Source organism: Myxine glutinosa, unplaced genomic scaffold (assembly GCF_964187855.1).
Source record: "Myxine glutinosa unplaced genomic scaffold, kmMyxGlut1.1 SCAFFOLD_1026, whole genome shotgun sequence".
Lineage (NCBI taxonomy): Eukaryota > Metazoa > Chordata > Myxini > Myxiniformes > Myxinidae > Myxine > Myxine glutinosa.
In genome coordinates, this window is record NW_027617121.1 from 4,841 (window position 1) to 15,251 (window position 10,411).

A 10,411-nucleotide genomic window follows, 5' to 3' on the forward strand; every position below is an offset into this window, starting at 1 on the left:
CGCGACAGCGTTGATGGCCATGGCGCGTTCGGGGTACAGCAACGGCTGAACCAGTGGGGGTCACCAGTGTGGTGCTGGGCACACACGTTAAACAAAGGTAGGCCACAACGCTTTGGGTTAAGTCGAGCTCTTTATTGGTTGCTCACTCATCAGCACTGCCATGTTCCGGGCTGCGAGCCCGCGTATATATCTGGAGGCCACGCCTCACCTGGGGCGTGGCCGACACCCACTGGTGCGCGGAATTACATCACTGCGCCAGCGAGCCATCGTGTCCGCCACAATATATCATTAAGGCAATACTACGAAGCATGTTTATCAAAAAAGTATTTCTTTTGCAAACTTGTTTGAGGTCAAATTACAGATTGACTGGACTAGTAGTAATAACCCTACCGTCAGACAGTTCATATCAGCGAACAAACGTCTCCTGATGCGGCATGATGTGAAAGTCAACAAAGGGAACTGTTCAGCTCAGCTCAGGACGCTACCAGGATTCTTGCAGCAGCATCCTTCAAAAATGCTGTGAAGCGGGCTGTTCCTGATGAAAGCCAAGACATGCTTGTTGCCAGACGTTATGACCTGGAGCTCCGTTCATCATAGAGAGATGATCTAACCCTATCAACTCTGGTGGGAAGACTCGAAAGCACATTTGTGGTGTGTCCATATCTATCTATAATTCCAGTAATCTCTGTGTGTTTGTTTGTTTGTACGTTTGTCTGTGACCGCTGTTTCTCGACAACCACGGGTCCGATATACTTTAAACTTGCCAGGTATATTGCTGGGGACCCGAGGATGTGCCTTTTCAAGGTTTCATATTAATCGGACAATTACTTACCGAGCTATGTCCAAAAAACGATTCAACCAATCAGAGAGCAGCGAGCTATCGCGTGTGCCGAACGTGGCGGACACACTCTGCCTCGGATGGCACATTTGAGAGCGTATTCATTTATTTCCCGTCGGCAAACTATGTTGGCGCTATGTTGGCGTTAAACGATGTTTTAAAACTAATTAAAACCCCGGGGGGATTGTCACTGTACTCGCAAGCCGTTCGCCGTTCGCTTTGGCGTTGCGAATGAACCAAAACATTTCATGCACCAAACCATTTCATGTAAAGCGTTCGCCGTTAGCTTTGGCGTTGCGAATGGACCAAAACATTTCATGAACCAAACCATTTCATGCAAATAGAGGGGGGGATATAATTTTAGATATAGATATAGTACGGGCATGCCCTAGTATGTACAATTCCAACATCAGATAACACAATCATATAACAAAACACGACATTCCACACCACAAACAACACCACAGGTTTCAATATCCATTTAATTTACCTACACCCTCTATCTAACTTTAAACTCGCACCATGCATTCCACACCAATTATTACTTTGTGAAAATGTCGCTTTATGAAGCTTATACACCGCTCCATCGTGTACGAAAGGGTTGTGTGAACACTTTTTACAGGTAGTTTTGTATCAAGCTGCTTCGTTCAAGGGATGAATGAGATATCTCCCGGACAAACAAGACAACAACAAAGAAAGAAACCGGAGTGAAAACTGAGAAATCCCTTTGGGTGCGCAGCGATGACGTCATGCAGCACCTGGAGATGGGACAGGAAGGGAGCACACAACATGGACGTGGCGTCACAACTGTGGTCAACGGCCGTGGACATTTATTAATTAGTGATTGAGCGGAAAAAAATGGGGTCAAGCCATGGGATAGCCGGTGGAGCTGTGCTTTGCAGGGCACATTGTGGGTGGAGTTGGCTGAGATGCGGACCCCAATAATGCTACTATGTCTTTTGGTTCTCCCCACTATTCTTATGCTAATTCGCCCCTTGCGCCCTAAGCGGGACTCAAGCCCAGGCCAGAGGCGAGGGTTCGGATCCTTAGGCACGTGCACCAGACCTCTCGATAACCCCATACCCCGATTGATCGAACCTGATCGAGCATATTTAACCCCCACGGTGACAAATAAAGGTGAAATATTCATCGTGTCCATCGGGTTTTTCACGAATATTTATTTTGAGTTTACACCTTCACGAATAAATTATTTTAACTCGTCAAATGGGTTTCATGAAGAAACCAATTGAGTGAAAATTCTCCAACCACGCACTGGATTAATACACCGCCTAATTAACTGTTGACGTTTCCAAGAGCGTACAATTCAAAGTTGTTTTTAAAATGCTTTCTTGAATTAAATATTTCATTGAAAACACGAAAATGATTGACAGGGGGGAGGGGGGGGGGGGGGGGAGTCTGGAGTGCGTTTGCGGGTTTTCCCAAAATGTGGAGGTCGTGTGCAAGTTTCAGACATCCGTGCGGCAGAACACGACGGTAAGTGTTTATTTTCAATTCACTACGATGGTTTACTGTTTACGTCCTGCCCACTGGTGGATAGTTTAAATAACTGACTTGTTGGTGTTCTTTGTCGAGCCGTTCTATTGGCTCTTCGAGATCATATGACCTGGAGCCTGGAGGTCAGGGTGCAAATCCTCCATTTTGTGATTGATCAAAGAAAGGGTCGTTTACTTCGTACCATCTGGTGCCATCCGCTTCACATTTGTGCTTCGGGAGGCTCTGTCTGGAAGTAAAAGCTTAATATGCTTCATGATCGTTTCAGATATACGATTATTACATGTTGTATGTATTTGAGATGTTATTACTGAGACATGTGCCGGTCGACAAGAACTTAGGCACGGCACCCCGTGATTAGCGATTAGCGATGATCGTGATTAGCGAGAACTTCACCCCGTGATTTCTGACCTGCTCGAGAGGATCAACTGGCTTCGCTTCCTCTCGCCCAATCAGAATAAAACCACCTTTAGAGGCCATTTTTCCCCGCAAGACGGGGGTTGGCCTTTTTCGGGGACCGTGGTTGTTGTTGTTTTTTGGTCCCCTTTTTGAAGCAATGCTTTACGGCCGGATGCCCTTCCTGACGCCAACCCTTTTTGTCGCCTTTTTACCACAACCAGGGAATTACCAGTGAACTGGTACTCAATTTGCCGACCTCGGAAGGATGACAGGCTGAGTCAACCCCCTGGCGTTAATTCAGCGATTGACCGGGATTCGAACCCAGGATCCTAGGATCCTAAGCCCTCACCCTAGCCGCTTGCCCAACACCAGGGCACCAACTCTCGCCCAATCAGAATGTCGTCAACAATATTAACAAGTAGCTCCAGAACGAACTTTACAATGGAAAGTGATAAGCTATCCTTATCTAGTTGATTTCTAGCCCTTTTGGATGGCGTAAGCTTAATTGGAGTAAAAAATGTCGAGAATTTACACTGACGATACGTAACTTTCGAAATGACGTATGGATGCCAATGAAGCCTTTGCGCATGCGCTGTGTGTGCGTTTTCAGTGACTCAGTTCTGCTCGAAGGGCACTTTTAACTTGATGTTGCTCGCACGAAATCAGTGATTCAAATCGTCTTTTACCCATCCCATAAGTTTCAGCATTTAGACAAAAGAGTGGCAATTTCAAGATGGTTAACGAGAATTGTTCTGTTCCTAAATGCAAATCGGACTCACGGATATATCCGTGGAGGAGCAGTGTCTGGTTTGTACAACTTCCTTTTTGGACAAGTGAGCGGCTTCAGTGGATATAACACAATCACACACACAGACAAATGCTTCTCCTTTCACCAATAGGTACAAAAATATAGTAATATGAATACGCATTGCGTAGAGTGAGAGCTTCGTCCACAATGGTCAGTCGATCGAGTACGCAGCCCTCGCAAACATCTGTAGGCCAAGGCCTAGCTCGGCTAGGTTGTTTGATCTTGGGCTTCGAATTAAAATTAAAATTAATTTTATTGAATGGATAGATTGGGATAGAATGCAGGACATACCTACTGCAGAATGCAGACTATAGTCTGGACTTCTAGTCTACCTGACCAGGTACGTAGGTCCGACTGGCAGGTACGTACTGAAATCGATGTACCTGGCTTAAATGAAGCCGGTGTAGCTGGTGGAAAAAAGAAGTCGGTGTAGCTGGCATAAATGATGAGTGGTTTCAAATTCAAAATCCGTTCTGTGCAGTACTGTATTGTAATTGTACACCGCTCCTTTCCTATGCCATCTCCAGGCATTGCAAATCGTCATTGCCGGGCACCGAAGGGGGCTCGGCAGTGACGCACGCTGAAAGAGAGTACTCAGTTTTCACTCTGGTTGTTTGTTTTCTTGGTTGTTTTCTTGTTTGTTTGTCCGGACGATATCTCAGTTAGCCTTTTTTTTTTTTTGGGATACAGAGTCGAGGCTCGTGAAAGAGCTAACATTTATCAAACAAACAAATCAAACAAACAAGCAAACAAAAAAGGGGAGCGGTCGACAAGATGGGGAGAGAAGGGGAGGAAGCACACAAACACAACATTTGAGGGCAGGGACATCGGGAGATGTGTGGGAGGCAGAGGGCCTGGGGGGAGGCAGGATAGGTATAAAACGCAAGGACACCAAGGACTTCCAGGAAAGAAGACAAAACTCACCTCAAAAAAGTGGATTTGAGCTAGGAAGCTGAAATTTCGGCACAATAGTGAGCAAGTCCTTTGTCAAAAACTGTATTTTTTGTTTTTTTGAATAATCAATTAATTGAGGAGTTATTTAATTATTAGCGTTTAATAAAGTACTTATTTAATTAATCAAATTTCCTTTCTCTTCTGACCATTAACTCAGGCACCTTTTGAGTTAGGAAGCTGATATTTAGACATGCCAATGACCAGGTGATTTGGCTGCAAAGGCTGTTTTTGATTTATTAATTAATCAATTAATTATTTAATTATTCAATTAATGACTACTTTTTTTTATTTTTTTATTTACAGATTCTGATGAAATGGTGGTGGTTCATGTGTTCTCTGACCGAATTGATTAATAATTTAATTTTTTTATGATAATTATTTATTTATTGCCATTATCAATCATTTATTTATTTTCTTTCTCATTTGGCCAATATCTCAGCCACCTTTTGAGCTCGGAAGCTAATATTTGGACATGAGTGACCAATTGATGTGGCTATCAAGGATATTTTTGATTTATTGATTAATCAATTAATCAATTAATCGATTAATTATTCGATTAATTACTAAAAAAAAATAAAAAAAATTCAGTTACAGATTCTGATGAAATGGTGGTGGTTTATGTGTTCTGTGACCGAATTGATTGATAATTTAATTTTTTAATGATTATTATTTATTTATTTTCATTATTAATCATTTATTTATTTTCTTTCTCATCTGGCCAATATCTCAGGAACCTTTTGAGCTGGGAAGCTAATATTTGGACATGACAGTGACCAAGTGATGTGGCTTTCAAGGATATTTTTGATTTATTGATTAATCATTTAATCGATTAATTATTTATTGATTAATTGATTAATTATTTATTGATTAATCAAGTAATTATTTAATTTTTTATTAATGACTTGTTTCATTAAATTTCTAAAAGATACATCTTCGGATGAAGCACTAGTGGTTTAGTTAAGCTATTAGCCAATTGATGAAGGAAATATTTTCTGATAATCTTTTATTGATTTTAATTATACAATTAATCAATCAATTAGCGAACACCTCTCCCTCCCAATGCAGCCTCTATGAGGTGCACTGCGGTATTGCCGGGCGCCGGAGGCGCCCCGGCAATGCCGCGCTGTAGGATATTTCATTATTTGGCATGGGGGCGGTGTACTTTGAATGTATGTGTACTTGTTTATTGATTTTAATCATGAGGTGAAAATAATTTTAATCACCAGGTGAAAATAATTAATTTATCGGTCGCGCCAGACCAAAGCAAGATCACGTGAGCAAGATGCTTTTATGAAAAAGCGAACAATGAACAATAAATGAATAAATGAATTCATTTATATATATATATATATATATACATATATATATATATTGATTCTAATCACCCGGTGAACATAATTTATCGGTCGCGCCAGACCAAAGCAAAATCACGTGAGCAAGATGGCGGATCATGGAAGGGATAAGTTGGCGGATCATGGAAGGGACAAGATGGCGGATCATGGAAGGGACATTTGAAATGACAACATGAAATTTTGTTCCCAAGGGAATGGGGAAAAATTTGAATTTTTTTTTTTGTGAAATTTGAAATGAAAGTGAAATTTTGAATGGATTTACATGTACATGCAATTGGCATTGAGGTTCGCTTACGAAGCTCTCTATAATTTATAGTGTGGCCCCGGAACCAAACAAAAAATATATGTATTTATAAGGACCCTCACATCCCATACGGCTCCCACTCCCACCCCACCATCCACCTACTAAAAACATGATTACCGTAATATGACCCAACTTCGACAAAAGGAAGCAAATAACCTACCTGAGAAAAATGAGTTAAGTAGCCCAATCACATCACGGAGGCAAGTGGCATGCACTGGCACAGAGATTGTTTAATACGATTCTTATTTTAGCTTTAACTGCCATGTCAAATGCAAGTACCAGCACATAACTGATTTCTAATAAAAAAAAGGAAGTAAGCAGCCAAACATGTTTTGTAACTTGCTTCCTTTTGTCAAAGTTTGACAGAATAGTAAATATCATCATTTTAAACTTACCCTGTGCATTGCCAAGCTCCAGATATGATTTTCCCATTGGTGTTAAAAAGCAACCGGACCAGATTTGGTGTCTCCCTCTGGGAAGTCTCCCTGAATGTTGGTGATGTAATGATCAATGATGGCATCGTCTTTCCGATTGCACACTCCATTAAATATATCACCAAGCCTGCCATGTTCACATGAGGCAATCTCGCAAGGTTAAAAGTCCACTCACTGGCAGTGGTGGTCAAAGGTTTGGGTAGAACTCACTTGTGTACGAACCTTCGGGCTTTGCACCGATCCATGCAGCATCGGGATTACCTTTTTAGGCGAGTACAGCAGGTTCTCCAACTCTTTTGTTGTTAAGAGGCACACCCCCTTTTCACTGGTATGTTTACGAGTATTTTTCACTTCTTTTAGAAGCTTTATGAGCCATTTTAGGTAACAATCCTTGCCACGCACACAGGATATACGTTCGGCTGCCCTGCTGACCCCGATTGTTCGGGATTTATGTGCATGTGCTCAGCATTCTGGGGCAGATTACATTATTTCGAAAGTCAAGGATTATATTTTGATGTTTTGCTGCAATGCATCCCAGCTGCTTAGTTATTCAAAGGAACATATGTCAGAGGTTTAAAATATTTCCAAACACAACTTTTCCAAATAAACAACTTGCATTTGTAAACCATTTTTACCTGTGACATGACAGTCCCTCAGTCGAAGAAAATTTGAGTGGAATAGAGTTGTAATGCTGTAATAGCACAGCCCTATTTTTTCACTTTGGGCAATTGTTGTTGTTTAGTCATAGTTTTGATACCTTCTTCTTCTTCATTGTATTGCAGGCCCAGAATATTTTGGCTAGAATCACTGCAGTGACACCCATATGGTGGTACGTGGGCTACGGATGTTGCATCATATTTGTAAAACATCCAAAAGTTCATTTGTAATCAGGTCTAGGTTCACCTTCATGGGTGTTCACACCTGTAAAATGAATTCTGAAGACTCTACCTCCATTACAGTAGTACAACACCATATCATGAATGTTCAAATGAAGTTTTTTTTCCTGTTGTGATGGGCAGACAACTTTGGTTATTTAACATTTCATTCCACAGGTATCTTTGCAGCTTTGTTCAGCCAGAGACTTGGATGTTTGAGTAAGAAGACCCCACAAGACACACAACAGTACATCGACAGCATTCATACCATGATGAGATCTTTCATTTGGCTGTCCATCTTGCCGACTTGGACCAGGCCTCTACTTCCATTCTGGAAGTCATTTGTGGGTGCTTGGGACATAATTTTTGCATTTGGTAAAGATCATGCTAAACTATGTCTCTATCCCTACCCACCTCCTGTGGGGCCATACATTTATTATGTATAAATGTGGAGGCTAAGAGGGTGAACGAGGGAGTTTGAAAATACTGTATTATATATGTACAAATTATGAGGCAGGTAATAACGAGAATGTCACTCGGTAGAACGCATACATCCGCAAGGCCGAACAGTTTACGTTTTGTATCCGACTGACAGCCAGATCTGCATCAGGACCTGAACCAAAATCTAATCAGCTTGTTCTTGTCACCTAACCAATTTATCCACCAAGTTTTGTCAAAATACGTCTACAACTTTGTGAAATATCATGCCATGTATCGATTTTGTCCCCATCTCTCAACAATGAAGAATCACTTTTAAAATTCTTGTATCCGGATCTGCACCAAAATCTAATCGACTCGTCCCTGTCACACACCCAGCATGTCCACCAAATGTCGTCCAAATCCATCCACACATTTTTGAGATATCCTGCTCACAGCACTTTGAAATAAAAAAAAATCCATATTTGCTTTCGGTGACAAATGGATGGTACCTTTTTTTAATGTGTTGTCTTTCGCTTTGACTGATCCCCTGCCTCTTTCTGCAGGGTTTTGACCCTCAAATTCCCAAAATAACAAAATGGCCGCCATTTTTTCCATATTTTGCACTATAGCTCGGCTTATATGTATCACAGGAGGTTAAAAATTGTGACAATACCCATGTTTGTGATGCTGAGGATTCCAGATATAATGTTACCTCAGTTACGGCAAGTTTGGTTTGTGCGCCATCTTGAATTCCAAGATGGCCGCCATAATTTAGCCCAATACAGTAATAAATGAGCCCAGCCTATAGGATTAAGCAATAGAGGAAGTTGAAAAGTGCAATATATGGTGGCATATGTTGCAATATTGCTGGTGGCGATATATGGATATGGTGAGCATCCTCTTGATGTTTATCAGAGCACAACGTGATGGTATATGGGACCTGCACATGTATGCCTTCCGAAGGATGCTCCCTTTCTTCTTCAGGTATGATCACACTCATTATGCTCGATGGGGAACCGCGTTTACTTGACAGAAATGAACCGCCTTCCACCAGAAGTCCTTCAGGAATTCCAGAATGGAAACTTTGTAGTGAAGGAATCAGACCGAAAGTTCAACCAGGTGGATCCCGATCACAGTCAAAAATGGCTGAATGGCACCGGGAAGAAGAGTGGAGGCATTGTGGGGATAACCAGAACAATCACAGCATTAAGCAGATGGGCTCTGTCGTTTAACTTGAGAAGTTGCATATCAAGTCTAACTCACCGAATGCTGATTGTATGTTACGTTTCCAGATAACAGATGAAAACTAGTATACAAGCTCCATTTTATCAAATTACAATTTCATGCCAAGAGAAATAAAATTTATCAGTATGCTGTATGCAGCTGACAATAAATCGTGTGCCGCGACAGGCAAACAATTCGTGTGAATAAATGACGCCGCTTGCAGAGTTTATTATTCCAATAACAAACAACACGTCACTTTAACTTGAATTAGTTGTTCCTCATTAAATCTGCGACCAAACAGTAATAACATCGATTCCCTCGTCACAGAACTACAGGATTGCCACAGCTGACATACATCTCGCAGTGCCAGCGCGCGAAGTTAGGTATGCAACATGGCGCCAGTATTTCAGTTGGTCAGACTCTCAATATACACGGCACTGCTTGGGGTGAGTGTGCGTACCTCTGGGCCATCCTGTTGTGGTGTGGAGATTCATCTATTTGTAGCCACTGAAAACATTTTTCAATTATCTCTTGAACTTGTAGTTCACTTGTCCCGTTGCTTTACTCATTCTAAACCTCTAATTTATTTTGCCTTCCCAACTCCAGGGATGCCCCCACGGAGAACCGAGCAGTGGTCACCATGCCCACTGCAGTGGCCTTCACCTGCTTAATTATTTTTGTTGCACACAATGAAGTTACACTTTGGGCACATTCCTTAATGTTATATTCCTTCACTCAATAGAATTGTCAGAACAGTAGAAAGTTAAATTTCATGCTTTGGCAATTTTCCATTTTCTTGTGTAAATATGGAGAAGGAAGGAGCATTTGCTTTGTGATAAGCAAGATATACGCTAAGTTATAAGAATCGGTACGTTCTTAAAATTTTCAGATTTCACTCCAGATTTTTAGTACACCAGCTACGATCCTCAAATCTGAAGACAGATTTTGATTATATACTTTAATTAGTCCATGAGAGGTCATCATGGAAAATCACCAAGGCATTTTTGAATCAGCCGAGACAAATGGCAGATTAAGACCCCAAGGAGAGAGAGTGGACTGACCAAGAATAAGCCTGTTTTTGTTTTTTCATGATGAGATGAGTTAATTATCTTCAAAAGGGGTGTACAGTCATAAAACCTCCATGCATGTCGTGTTTAAATTTACCCAAAAATCCAGTTTTCATTCATGCACTCCCTTGGAGTTCCCTTCGTATGCGTACAAAGTTTTGGGCTGCTAGGTTGCATGGTTTTGGAGTTATGGAGGTGAAACACACAAACGCTAGCATTTATTA

General features: G+C 41.4%; 1 long non-coding RNA gene across 1 annotated transcript; it reads left to right on the plus strand.

Moving 5' to 3' along the window:
• The first annotated feature begins 6,047 nt into the window (after positions 1 to 6,047).
• LOC137429411 (uncharacterized) lies at positions 6,048 to 8,415 on the plus strand. The gene is made up of 2 exons (XR_013621607.1): positions 6,048 to 7,430; positions 7,654 to 8,415. It is a non-coding gene; the product is annotated as an uncharacterized LOC137429411 (long non-coding RNA).
• Positions 8,416 to 10,411: the final 1,996 nt, after the last annotated feature.